The sequence below is a fragment of the Lissotriton vulgaris genome, chromosome 6 (genome assembly GCF_964263255.1).
Source record: "Lissotriton vulgaris chromosome 6, aLisVul1.2, whole genome shotgun sequence".
Classification (NCBI taxonomy): domain Eukaryota; kingdom Metazoa; phylum Chordata; class Amphibia; order Caudata; family Salamandridae; genus Lissotriton; species Lissotriton vulgaris.
The window spans coordinates 398,358,424-398,373,148 of NC_141694.1; the positions used below are offsets into that span (position 1 = coordinate 398,358,424).

General features: G+C 44.9%; 1 protein-coding gene across 1 annotated transcript in view; it reads right to left on the reverse strand.

Moving 5' to 3' along the window:
- Positions 1 to 14,725, reverse strand: part of CSMD1 (CUB and Sushi multiple domains 1) — a 3,932,590-nt gene that overhangs the window by 2,653,871 nt on the left and 1,263,994 nt on the right. The gene's annotated exons all lie outside the window — the stretch shown is intronic.

Here is a 14,725-nt window from a genome sequence, read left to right on the forward strand (position 1 = left end):
GACCAAAAGAGCCCATGGGGTTCCAAGAGGTTATCCTAGCTTTGTTTGTCTTTTTTGTTTCAGCTGCATGGTCCTGAAGAGAACTCTAGAATGGGCAAGAGTTTGAAACGCGTAGACTACTTTATGTTGTTAACCATAACACTTTTTAAACAAAGTTTGATTTATTGTAAATACTTGAATTTTTGTGTTTATAGTGTAAACTATGGCTTTGCATAGAGATAGGGACTAAAAGGTTTTACTAAAATATAGGGTGTAAGGGAGATGTGCATCAAATGATTGAAAGAGAAGTGGGTGCGGAGATAGGATATGAATGAATGATAGAAAACGGAATGAATGCAAAAGATGTGTTATGATTGAAAATTAGGAGTGTGATGTTAGAATCGGATAAAAAAAGTAATGACTAAAATTTGATATGTTTAAACAAAATTAAATAAAATATTAGATTAATTTCTGACAGAAAAAGGAGTCTGCAGTCCATGTTGTTGTATTTTCAATAGGACTTGCCTGAAGAAAGAGTGCAAATAAAGAAGCAGTATTGGCATTTGGTAAGTTTGTTATTTGTTCAAGGCTTGGCCTTTCTGTTGGGGGCCTAAATCCAGTAGTTTTTTTGTTAAAGTATATCTCAGCATGGCATAGTAACATCACTCTGAAATTCAATGGTGAAAATATGAAGACATTCTACTGTTCTACTGTTCTTCTGGAAACCGCCAACTAGGGTTTCATATAGATAGAGATCCCTCCCTTTCCACACTTGTGAACACGTTATCATCCTCCTGCTTTGCCTTAATGAGATTTCTCCACAAAGTTTATTTTCTTTGGTGGCTCATCCGTTAGTGGTTCAGTGCACTTTTCTGAGCTGTCTTGATTACAGCGCAAACACAAGGACTAAACTGTTCCCATGAGGCACAGGGTCAAAACTGATTTGCATATAGCTTGGCCTGAACTTAGGTGGTGAAGTGAGCTAAAGAACGATGATGGGTTCAACGTAGATCTGTGACTGAAGGTGAGTGTTTGAAAGGTTTCAGCACTCAGTACATCATCTCTATGTTTTTGCTTTGTTCGCCCTAAGTTGACAGGGTATGGCCTAATTGGGTTCCTTGATCACTTTGCTACTGGATTCAAGCGAGCCTATCTGATGAGGGGTGTTACCCCGAAACCGGTCCCAGCTATGCAGAGACCGTTGTGTCTTTGAAGGAACCACTACCACAATGTCTCCTCTGAAGGCATTCATACTTTGCTGAGCAACTCCCATGTGCTATGCTTTAGGCAGCTGCTGGCCAAACCTGTCTGTTTTTCAAAAACAAACTCACAAAGTATAATTTTGTTTTTAAATGTCCTTGAAACCTTGGGAGTTTTCTCCTATGGGCTGGGATGATTTTAAAAAATACACAGTTTTCCATCTCAGTTTTGGGATTGACAGGGCTTTTTTTGTGCTGCAAATTGAAAAACATGTTCATCAGTATACTCTATACAGGAAGGATGGTCTGATGCACCTAAACCAAGAACCCCAACACTGTTGGGCCTTTGGTGCACGGTTTTCAACAGAGAAACCATGACAGTCCATTCAAATCAAAATAGAGCTGTAAAACCATCAGTTTGGCAGACAAAGCTTCCTCCGCCCTATAACAGGCACAGCGTATATAACCTTCTATAGAGCTATGGTAATTGCATATAATATTCACAGTATCTTAATATACATTCTGTGAACACTTTATTCTTCTGCACTTTAGTCATTTAGAAAAGGCAGTAATAATTTTCTAGCTAATCTACTCAGTCATTGCTAGCCCATTTTCTAATTTCTAATGGCCAACAACGTTTATACAACACTACAACTCATTTTTTTAAAATATGTTTTTTTTAACAAGCGTACGAGGGTATGTGGGATGTTGTAAGGGACATAAAGTATTGTTTTCAAATTACTTTAACCAGACTTCATAAGCCTTTGTACAATCGGTTGTTCGCTCATGCAACATCAAGATCGGATATATAAAAGACGTAAAGGAGTTTTGGGAGAATTAGTAATTGCTTTGCTGCCTAGACCTGCATACTTTAGTGGTTTTTAGGATTTGGATTTTAATCATAAAATATTTTCCGGATAATACAAAACAGCACCACAATGAAGTCTAAATGCAAAACATCAATTAATAACCATAAAGGAATTATTGTAGCTAGTAAATTCTTCTTTTATTGGAGCATTACCCTATCAAATTATAGGAATACACAACAACAGACGTGTTTCATAGTTAAGAAGACTGTTTTCTCAATGATGAAACTTCAAATGTTTTCTAGAAAGGAAGACGCACAAAAGCTGTTATGATAACAGGAAATTGTTATAAAGGGATACTCCTTTACATACTCTTACTGGTCTTTGTGAATCTGCCATGAAACATCCTACTACCTATTTATAAAAGCACAAAGAGGGAACTGTCTTTGATACTGTTCTAAAGTTATTTGAATTTGAACTAAATATTTAAATGGTATTCCCTTTTTGATGTTTTCAGCAATTTCATTATGCCAAGTAAAATTACATAAAAAAGAACTACAAAAGGAGTCTTTTACAAACTTTTTCATTCTTTTCTGAGACTGCTTATTATGTATAATTGTGTACACGGCATAATAATAAAGAATACATTCAACAATAGTAGAAAATTAGTCAGGTTCTTTCAAAACCAACCAGCATATATTGAAAACATTGAAACATCACACAACCATTGCTTTCAAAAGGACACAATATATAACTAAACAGCAGAAAATACATTGTTTTCTTTATATTATCTATTTCTCTGTTGAATTTTCTTTGGTTTGAGTGTTTCTGATTGTATGCCAGTTAACTGGTTTGGTGTTCATCCGGTGCACCAGCGTTTGCACATAAAGCTCAGAAATGCCCATCCGGTAGACAAGAACCTCTAAGTCTATCACCATGGCAGGTGGAGACAGGGCATCTGGCAAGCCCAGTATACTTACAAGGATGCCAATACCTTGTTTGTTTCTATCACCTGAATCCAGAAAGACAAATTAAAATGTAAACCCAAGGAAGGGCACCATAATAATAAATGCTTCAACGACTACGTTGACTTGCCTCTTGGAGATATCCTTATAAGAGCGGTGCAGGAGGCAATCTAAAAAGCATGCCAATTTTCGAATATGTTTCCGTACTCTACTAAGGGAGGGATTACATTTTTAACTATCTAATAATATTGGCCCTTTTCAGAGATTGGGTGCTACATTTGGTTTATTAATTCATTGAGTTTAATATATAAGCTAAGATGGTCATGATTAAGGTCAAAATGAGGTCTAAACTGATATCATGTTCCATATTAGGACAGAGAGTACTATTTCACTTAGTGTCTTCTTAAAAAGGTATTGTATGACCGCCAACTGTAAAACTCTGCTATATTACTGCTATTCATTGTAAGCAAACCTTCTTAGTGCAGATCCTAATTAATGTGAAGGTTTTATTTTTTCATGGCTTTTGCTGACTGGTGTCTTTGTCCAATTTCAGTACTCAGTACACAAATTGTGTATTGCAATTAATGAAAAAAGAACCCAGACATAGAGTCAAATGAAAACTTTCAATTGAGTGATACTGCTAAGACCAAATACATACACATCTCTTTTCTCTGTAATACAGGTTCTACCTATTAATATTTTGGTAACATCCACTCAATGTGAGTTTCCAAATTTTAGGTCAAGTTTTTTCAAGGCTTGGCTTGTAATGATGACGGCAGGAAACGAAAGTTACCTATTTCTTGCAAGGTTTTACTGGCTGACAGTGACGCTAGCCATCTGAATTTAAAAGGTCTGCATTTAATACAATACTGGCCAATATTTGCAACATCTTTCATTGAGACCATTGCCTCCCCAAAGCCCATCAACTGGCTGAATGACCAACACTAAATCTGCAAACAATGAAATAGTAGAGGTTTGTCTGTCCTTCTGCCGAGAAACAAGGTTCCAAAGGAGACAATGAAAAGAGAAACCACATTTTGTTCCCAGAAAACTTCGAAGCATTGATTGTTTACCTAATTATTTCATATCTAGTGCAGATACTGCCTTTTTATTTTCTCTCAATGCAAATCCCATCGGTTGATAAGAGTTATACAAAAATTGTAAAAACTGGTATCTCAACTTTTTAGAATATTCTTAATGCTAACTTCCCTTGCCTTCTTTACTCCTTCACTGGTGCATATTCATATAGATCAATAATCGTGCTAATGTTAAGGTACATCATGGTGCTATTATCAATAAAGAATATTTCTACCTGTGTAAAGGTATTCAAAATAAATAAATACAGTTAATGACTATGTAAACATAGCCTACTATTTTCAGTCTCTTATGCACTGTAATAGATATGCATTTGAAGCTATTAGTTATCTAACAGTGCTAAATAATGTTAAAGGTGAGTATTAGAAATGGGGGTCTCTATTTCATAGGTTTGTACCCTATCCAAGTAGGGACCCTTCCTTCTAGTCAGGGTAAGGGGATTACATTCCTAAAATAAACTCTGCTCACCCCCTTGACAACTTGGCACGAGCAGACAGGATTATCTTAGATGCAATGTGTAAAGCAGTTGCACATAACATACAGTAATACAGTGACAACACTACAAAAGAACACCACACCACTTTTAGAAAAATAGGCAGTTTTTATCTGTGTTAAACCAAAACAATAAAAATCCAACATACAGTAATCGAAGTGTGAATACTGCAAAAATAGACTTAAAATACAGTTCTGTGTAGTCGATAGCTCCATCCAGGCTATCACGGCATTGTAAACAAACAAATCCAACATTTCAGGCTGACCACAGCATCACGGGCTAGCAACATCTGCAAACAGCAACTTCATAATGCAGGGCATCGTGGACTTTGCCATGAGCTCAGAAGAGGCTCCGTCAGCAGGCGTCAGTCCCGGAGGTTGGTGCAAGAGTCATCGGACCTTTGAAGTCTCACGTATTGCAGATCGAACTCATGCCTTCAGGTCACGGTGCAGGCAGTGGCTCAGTGACAGCATCAAGCTGCGTCAGAGAGACCAGGGCTGTGGTGCAAAGTGGGGTGGTGCTTGTCGCATGCTGGCAGGTCACGGTGCAAGCAGCTGTGTCATCTTTGTTGAAGCGCTGTCATCAGTAGATGAACTGGAGTTGATGGCGCCGGTGTAGGTGGGCCAAAGCTATGGTGTGGTGTGGGGCGGGCGGTGCCACGAGTAACTTATGAGCAGTGCCCCCTGGCCAGGATGCAGGCAGCGGCATCAAGGTCAGCATGGAGCATCATCGTCTGGAATACCAGGGCTGCAATGTGAAGCGAGGTGACACGAATTGCAGTCCCCTCAGGTCACAGTGGTTTGTGGTGGCATCAGGTGTTGTTGTCGGTAAGGCCAGGGTTGTGGTGCAAAGAAGGGTGGTGCTCTCTATGGTGCCAACAGGTCACAGTGCCAACAGTGGTATCATGGATGGTGTAGGATTGCTTTTGCTTCTGTTGCAACATGAAACACACTGTTGCCAGTGCTGGTAGCAGATGATCTTGAAGTCTTTGCTGTCCTGAGACTTCTTGAATAGGGAGCAATCTCAACCTCAAGCCCTTGGAGAAACTCAGAAAAATAAGTTGCAGAAGGACCAGTGCAGTCCTTTCACTGCCCAAGACAGAAGCAGCCACTGAGGGCCACCACAGCAAAGTGTTAGCTATTTTTGACAGCTTCTCCAGCTCTTCGTCTTTGCAGGTTACTTAGTCCAAAAAAGTTCTATAATTCTAGAGTCAGGGCCCCAATATTTATACTACTTTTCCCTTTGAAGTTTTAGCCAACAAGTCCCTCCTGCTCGATAGAAACCAGTTCTGTTCTCTCTAGTCCAGCTTTCCCTAATGAAGGTGGAGACAGCATTGTGCAGAACAGACACAGCCTACTTAGGTACTAGTGAAAACTCCTCCCACCACTTTAAATGCATACACGTCTATTCAGCCTGGCTATGAGTCACCCAGGAGAGGCAGGACACACCTCAACCCCTCATGTGACTATCTACTGTGAATACACATCCCCAGCTCCTGTCACTCCAAAATCTGATGGTGAATACACAAACAGTCATTGGTACACAGGATGGGTATGTAAGAAAATGTCGACTTTTTAAAAGTGACATTTTCAAACACACAATTTAATTACTTTTTTAATTTCTGAGCTCATGGGGCCCACGCTCCAAATCTCTATATCTTCCCAATTAAAGGTTACACTTGTAAAATGTTATAAAGCAGCTCAAATGAGCACCTATGGGAAAGACAACCTTTGAATAGTGAAAAGCAAAAGGGAATGTGTTTCACAATCAGCGCATGTAAAACTCACCAGCAAATACCCTACCTTTCACATACACTGCACCCTGTCCACAGGGTTACCATGCGTCTACTTTAGGGTTGCCTTACATGTAGTAAGAGGGACTATTAGGACCTGGAAAGTGAGTTCACTTGCTAAGTCGATATGGCAGTAAAAACTGTGTGCAGACACTGCAGTGGCAGGTCTGAGACACCTTTGAAAGGCTACCTGTGTGGGTGGTACAACCAGTGCTGCAGCCTACTAGTAGCATTGGATTTACAGGGCCTGGGCACACACAGTGCACTGTACTAAGGACTTACTAGTAAATCAAATATACAAATGATGGTAAACCAATCATAACACAATTTATAGTAGGAGCACACTTTACCACTGAATAGCAATGCAAAAGTGCACAGAGACATTGAACCAACAAAAACGAAGTGAAAACAGGAGACCAGGGGGGCTTGGCCAAGATGGCGAGCAGGTAGGACGCAGCCCGCTCATCTCCTGATCCCCACATGCCGTCCTGGGTGCTTCCCGGCACAGTTTGTGAGCAGCAGACCCCTGGGGCCGTAGTGGTTGGCAGCAGGCATATGGGGACACGTTTTTAGACTGTTCCTCAAAGCCAATCATTAAGAAATTGCATCCTTGGGCGCCGAGCTCCCGGGTCAAAGATGGCGGTTCGGCTCTCACTGGGGGCTCAAGGGGATGGCTGACGCACTGGGAGTGCTCCCAAGAGGACTCTAGCGATCTGCCGGTGCCTGGATCTGACTGGGGCGGCATAGCGGGCACACCTCAGAAGCCTGGCAAGTGCGGAGAAGACAACAGCTGTTGGACCCTGAGCGGTGATGCTGGTGATCCTGAGAGAGGCCTGCCTGCCATTATGTGTGGGGCCTTGATTGGCATGGCCGCTACACTAATGGTCGGTGACAGGGGCTGTGAGACCAGAGGTGAGTGGCCCAGTGCTTCCCTGCGACTCTCCCTGCCAGCGAAGGTTGGTTTAAGACTGGGCGCTCATCCAGATCGCCAACCGGGACAAAGATTGGTTGTTGACCCAGACGGATGAACACGGGCCCCGTGGGGTGCAGTGGCCCCCACACAGACACAGACATTGGTTACTCCTGGCTATAGGAATCATGGGAGCCAGAGTGGCCCGACTGAGGCCTTTCAGGGACCTGCCTTATGCCTGAAGCCTTGGGGAGCAGGAGAGGTTTGGTGATGACGGCCCAGCACGTGACACTCCACCACATATGAAGGCCACGCTGCTGCACTGGATTGACTTGGGCTGCTTTACGCAGGGTGTCAGATGAAGAGGGCGCATCCTGAGTAGTGCAGTTGGCACTACAGGTGATGCCATTGCAACTGCAAGACTCTAGAGGGGGGAGAACAGCGTACCCATCCTTCTGACCGGGTGCACAGCCATTGAGGTCTTTCATCTGACGGCACCTGGGTTAAGCATTGACTTGCTTTCCCTCAGCTTTAGAAGGTGTCTCTTCCGGATTTTGTGCCCCGGCCCACCCTTCCTATGCTTCTGATCTACAAATGCCTCAGAGGCAGGAGGTGAGGCAGGACGCCACCCGTTCCCTGTCCTGCGTGGGGCGAGCGAATCCACGGACCTCACCCATCCGCCTAAGGGAAAATCCCCCTGCATCAGTGATTGCTTTACTCCAAGTCAGAGGCCCAGACATGTCCACTACGAGGTGAAAGAAGGAGAAAGAGAAAAAAATAGAAGGGGAAGGAAGATCAGGCCATGAAGGACCTGTTCGCCAAGATGTCAGGAGTGACTGAGGGGGGGGCCGTGTCTCCCCGGCTCAGTCTGGGGGGAAGGAGATGGAGCAAACGGACGAACTGGTCACAAGAGCCTTGCTCTCCCAGTTATTTTCGTCCTTGAGAGATCTCCATACTCTTAAAAAAGAACCGTAGCAAGAAGTGATCCACTTGCAAGCACAACAAATCGACCTCCAGGCCCATGTGGAAGATTTGGAAAAACGCTCCCATAGAAACAACTTTCGGGTGAGAGGCGTTCCCTCCAATGAAGAGGATAACAATATCAATGGGCACCTCCAGGAGTGGTTTCTTCATGTGCTACAAGTACCTCAAGACTTTGCTATCAAAATAGACAAGGTTCACAGCGTTGGCTTGCAGCAGAGGGCCTTTCAACCGGACTTTCAGCTTAAAGAGCTTATCCTGCGCAAAGCACGCAATGCACAGCCCTCGGTTTTTAGAGGCCATAGCGTCGCTTTGTATCAAGACTTGGCGGCCACTACCCTTCAGGAATGTAGGGACTTTTGACTAGTCACAATCCATCTCTGCAACCAGGGTGTCTCCTTCTCATGGGGGCATCCATTCTGCATCATTTTCAATTGGGACGGTTAGTTAAGGCAACTACACTCCCTGCTAGAGGCATGCCAGCTCCTGGGCATTGAGTGAGACCCACCAGACGAAGCCTTGCATCAGGGAAAGAAAGATCGACTGGAGCAGTGGCAAAGAGTTGGGGGCAGGCAAAGGTCCGGGACCCCCTCAAAGCCAAATCCAGAGACTATATCGCAAGAACGTCAAGCAGTGTTAGCCTCTTTGACAGCAGACTCTGGACTTGGGACCGATGCCTGAGCAGCATTGGGGTAAGGTAAGTGTACTAGAGCATAGCTGGGGGGCGGCGGGCGGCCGGGCCGGGATGGGAGGAACACCGTCAGCCACATATGCACCCCACTGACTGTTTCACTGAGGGGACGCGGTCTCGTACTGTGGCTTCTGGACATTTTGTGTGTTTTCTTTTGTTGGGTTTGTTGGGGTTAGGGTGGGGGGGAGGGACGTCTGATATCCATGACCACCAGTTGCAAGACCAATTGGGGAACCTTGACGTCACCTCGATAATCCTATTACACTATTCCTGGCACCAGCCATACACATAGTGCAGCTCTCTTAGACTGGGAATAGGCTTACACTTGGGGCTCTAACTAGATTGTGCAGTTTTCTCCCCCCCTTGACATGGTGCCTGTGAAAGTTCTTACAATTAATGTAAAGGGGCTTAACAACCCAGTGAAGAGGGGTGTGGTATTGTCCTATTTGGAGAATGCGGAGGCAGACGTGTGTCCCTTACAGGAGACGCATCTCCTACCCGGCGGACACCCACTGAATGCAATTTGTGCCTTCCCTCTCCAGTACTTCTCCTCCTTGGGGGAGAAGAAAGCTGGGGTGGTCATTCTAATCTCTAGATGATGTAAGGGAGTGGTGAAGGAAAAAGTGGCAGAGCTCAAGGGCAGGTTATTGGCTTAAACTCTTCAATTTGGTAATCAACCCCTGGTGATTGGCTCCATTTTAGCCCCTAATTCAGGGCAACAACACTTTCTCCAGGCTGCCCTGGCGGATGTACTGGCGCCACAGGGGTGCATAACATCAGTGGGGGGGGACTTCAACATAGTTATGGTGTCTGGTATGCACAGGTCACATGCAATCTTTTTTCAGGAATGGGAACTCTCACGGGATCGGAAGAAATGGTTGGGGGAAATGGGCTTGATTGACATCTGGTGGGCGGCTCATCACACATCACAACAATACACATTCTACTCCCATGCTCATAAGTCGTACGCCAGTCTGGACCACTTTCTGGGGGCCGAGGAGGTAAGTGCTGCAGTGCGGGAGACATGCATTGAACCTATGGCTTCATCAGATCATGATGCTCTGTCGGTTAAGGTTTTGCTGAACCCAAGCACCCATCAGACTGGATATTGGCGGCTTAAGGAACACATGCTTCACAACAAGGAGGTAGAACAGCAACTTCTTACATGCATTAAGGGCTATCTCACCACAAATGACACACCAGACATTGCAGTTATGACTCTGTGGAAAGCATTGAAAGCTGTGGTACGAGGGGAGCTTATAGGGATCGCAGTGGCCCACAACAGAGAGCAAAAGGAGGTGAGAGCCACATTGACAACACAGGTATGGGAGCTTGAATGGGTAAATAGCACGACTGGGGTCCCTCGGGTCTGGAGACAGCTGAAGGTGGCGAGGGCACAACTGGCCACCCTCGATTTGGATAGGGTGGAATATGCGGCGGTCCGCTAGAAATAATCCTACTACGTTGGGGGACCGCATAGACCGGCCCCTGGCCAATCAGACCCAGAGACAGCAAGCCCATGTTTCCTCACTTTGGAGAGAGGGCAGGGGAGGAGGAATTAGTGGGGATGTAGAGATAGCACAAGAATTCCGGGACTTTTACAAGAAACTTTACACTGCGGAACCACGATCTGGCCGCGATACAATGGTTTATTTGCAGCCGATCTCTATGTCAGCACTATCTCCCACTCAGGTGGCATTTCTAGACACCCCTATCCATGTAGAATAGGTCATCATGGCGATTTGGCACTTGAAATTGCTTAAATCCCAGGGGCCAGACGGGTTACCTTCTCTCATTTACAAGAAATTCTGCACTATCTTAGTGCCGATACTGAGTAGGCTTTTCAATTTGTTTGGCAGCTCAACCAGATTCCAGACATCATGTTGGCGGCAGCAATATTGGTGTTGCCTAAGCCAGGAAAGGATAGGCAGCAATGCAGCGCATAGCGCCCAATCTCACTACTAAATGTAGATTTCAAAATCTTCACAGGCATCCTCATCTGGCCTGAGCCTATGCATGCCAAATTTGATAGAACCCAACCAGGCGGGGTTTATTCAGTCTCGCCAATGCAGCGATAATACAATGAGAATGCTCCATCTCATGGATAAGGCCCACCAAACGCGATGGACGCCCTCCTGTTAATGATTGATGCAGAGAAAGCGATTGATCGGGTGGATTGTGGATCAGTGGAGAAGTGTGGCTCACTGGTTAGAGGAGGCAGACCTGGAAGCAGAGGTCAGCCCAGGACCAGGGTTCAATTCCCGGCTGGGCGGGGTCTTGAGTCCTAATGTCCATGGACTCGACAATTCTCGCTCTGGTGCCTACTCGATTCATGGGTTCACACTCTGCAACTCTGGGCAATAGCTTGCTTAATCTCCACAACGGCCCCTCGCGGCGGGATGCCTGTCTTTCACCTTGCGGATACCCTGCCGGGGTTATCTCACAGGGGAATACCAGGACGGGTTCCCTAAGCAAGCGCTTAGAGACCGGTTGGTGATTTGCGCTATATAAATTACTGTACATTTACATTTACATTTACATTGCGGGTTCCTGGGACTCACAATGGAGAAGTTTGGCCTGGGGAAGCATTTTTGTGACTTGGCAATCAGAGTCAATGGCATTGCCTCTACACACTTTGCTATTCAAAGGGGGACCTGGCAAGGCTGCCGGCTGTCGCCGTTACTATTCGCTTTATACATTGAACCCTTGGCTCGGCGGGTTAGAGATAACCAGAGTATTAGGGGGATCTCCTTTGGAGGGGAAACTCATCCCATTAACCTCTATACTGATGATGTACTGACGGCGTTGGCGGTACCCAGACTCTCCCTTTCCGCCTTCATGGAGGAGTTGGACACCTTTAGCCTGGTCTCCTGCTTCCGGGTCAATGTAGGCAAATCTCTGGCACTATTCCTTGGCTCAGCTGCGCCCTCCATGTAGACCTCTCATTCGCCCACGGGTGAATGGCTAACTAGCATTAAAGTGGTAGAGACGATTCCGTATCTTTGCCTAGAAGTGACAGCAACGGTTCAACAAACAGCCCAGCTGAATTATGCTCGGTTGTTGCGTCAAGCTGTGAAAGATCTGGGCTCTTGGAGTAAGCACCACTTATCTCTCCTTGGCCGGGTAGCCACGGTTAAAATGTCCCTACTACCTCGGGCACTTTACTTGTTCCAAACTCTTCCGGCTCCGTCTCCTGGTGGCGTGCTCACATCGCTGCATTGCTACATTGATCAGTTGTCTGGGAGGGGAAGAGGCCGCGGATGAGCAAGGCTCTTAGTTACATGCGCCAGAGCGTGGGGGCCTCGGGATACGGGATCTCCTCACCTACTTTAAATCGGCCCAATTATGCTATTTAGTAGAGTGGGCACGGCTGGAGTTCGAAAAGCGGTGGCTTTTCCAAGATAGGGCACTAGCTGGCATCCCCGTATGGAAGGTACCCTTTCTCGGGAGGACACAGCGGCCGTGAGGCCTAATGAGCTCTCCGGTCACTAAGTTGGTGCGGGTGGCCTGGGACGGGGTGGCGACATCCAAGAATCTCATGACTTTTCCTTCCCCACTGAACTCCTTGTTTGGCAATAGCAACTTCACTCCCGGGCTGCACGACAAATCATTCCAAGACTGTCGAGACACCCCGTGTCGCTTGGTGGGCCACTTATTCGATCTGTCTGGGGTGATTTTGTTTAACCAATTGAAGTTAGAATATGGGAGTACCCGAAACCGAGAGAATGGGGTATATGCAGATACAACACTGGGTCCTCCAACCTAGGATGCGGGAACAGGGTAGTTGCAAATTGACCAAATATGAGAAATGGTTGATCACTAAATTTACAGACAAAGGGATATCAGAGATGTACGATATGCTCCGGGGTGGACCGGGCTCGTAGGCAACCCTGAGCCAATGGCGGTAGGGGACAGAGTTGGGCAGTGATCTCTCTGCATAGGACTGGGAGGGCATTTATTACAGAGCACAGCATACTGCCCGAAATGTTGCTAGCATCGCGACCACTATGAAGATAGCAACATATTGGCAACTAACACCGGTGCGGGGCTGTGACAGCGAGGGTACTCTACTTCACATACTAAAGGATTGCCCCATGCTGCCCACTTATTGGTCCCACATTCTGGACGAGATAGAAGATTTGTTTGACAGCAAAATCCCGCTGCTCCCGGTGTATGTGGTCCTAGGACTACCTAATCCTGTGACATTTTCACTGAAGAGCAGGAAACGGCGACAGATAGGGTTAGGACTGGAGGCAGCTCTACAGAATATTTTAATGCATTGGGGGATGACTACTCCCACTTATGTGGGGTGGCTTCCCCGCATATGGCACATGATTGGGATGGAACGCATATCTGCCACACTGAGTGGGTCGGCTGCCTCGTTACTGAAACTATGGAGACCATTTTTTTGAAATTGCTTTTAGCAGAATTCAATGAAATCATGCAGACCAAGTACCTGAGGATGTTGCGACTCTCTGACCTAGGGACGGAACTGACACCTTCTTTCACTGTTTGAAGGGGATTATTAGAGTGGGGAGACAAGAAGGGGTCGAGCAGGGGTTGAGGGAATCGGACAGGGGAAAGGGGGGAGGGTTGTTTCAGGTTTTTGTTTTACACACACAATGCTTTCCATTACAATGCACGTTTTTTCTTGCCCCAAAAGGGATACGGCTGTACGAGTTTCGTTGTAAGCACTAAAACGTTTGTACGGCAGAGTCTATTGCATACTACTGCTATGGTTGATGGTATGTTTTCTGTTTTTTAAAATGCTAATAAAAACATATAAACAAAAACAACACGAGACCAAAAACCTAAAATTCATGGGATAAAGCTGCCAAGAATGTCAAGTCCAACAGTGAGGAAATACAGGAGTTAAAAAAAAAGTGTATGTGATGCATTAATATTAATAGGGAATACTGATTTTTTCTAATAAAATTACCTTATGGGATCGGATGTCATTTGTGGTAACAATGCTTTCAAGTAGTGTGCTAAATTGACTAATAATCAAACATAAGCAATTTGTGAACTTGCATTAATGAACTACAGAGCAACTATATCAATTGAATCCTTCCATTTCAAACACATAGAAAACATTTGCGAATAATGTATGGGTTTGCTGGCTCTTCAGAACTGAATCACACACACTACAACAAACCACAAGTACTACAAAAAATACCTGAATTTTCAATGTCTGCTTTTTAGTGTTTACAACGTGTCTAAGTGGCTTTTCATTAGAAAACCGTGTTACGCTGGAGCGCATCTATCTTGATCGAACTTTAAGTTTAAGTGCTCAGACTTGAAACACAGACCTTTCATTTCCATTGCACCTCAATTAGTCTTAATTAGGGTGAAGCACATTATTCGACTCTTGCAGAATTCAAGATCCTGCTGTGACACGCTCGGAAAAATGTTTAACCTGCAAGACTAAATAACACTCATCGTGATTCAAGTTAGTGTGACTGTCTCAATATTTAGTCAAGTCATATATTAAGAATATCTCTCTATTTTTAGCTTAATTTGTTTTTGTGTGACATACGCTTGTGTTCTCAAAAAAGCACAATCAACATAGCGTAAGTAGTCTGATTGTGAAAGCGATATTATTGACTTACAAAGAACATCCAGGGACGTGCAGCCCGCCCATTTCATACCATTTGTTAGCTTTAATGTCACTCTCATTTGACTGCCTCTTATTCAATGACTTGCCTTTTCTATCTTGTGTCTGTCTTGCCCATGGAGAATGTCCTTCCAATGCTCACTTTTAGGAAATTACTTTTTTATTATGTATTAGGTACCTCATGAGACTGAATGTGTTTT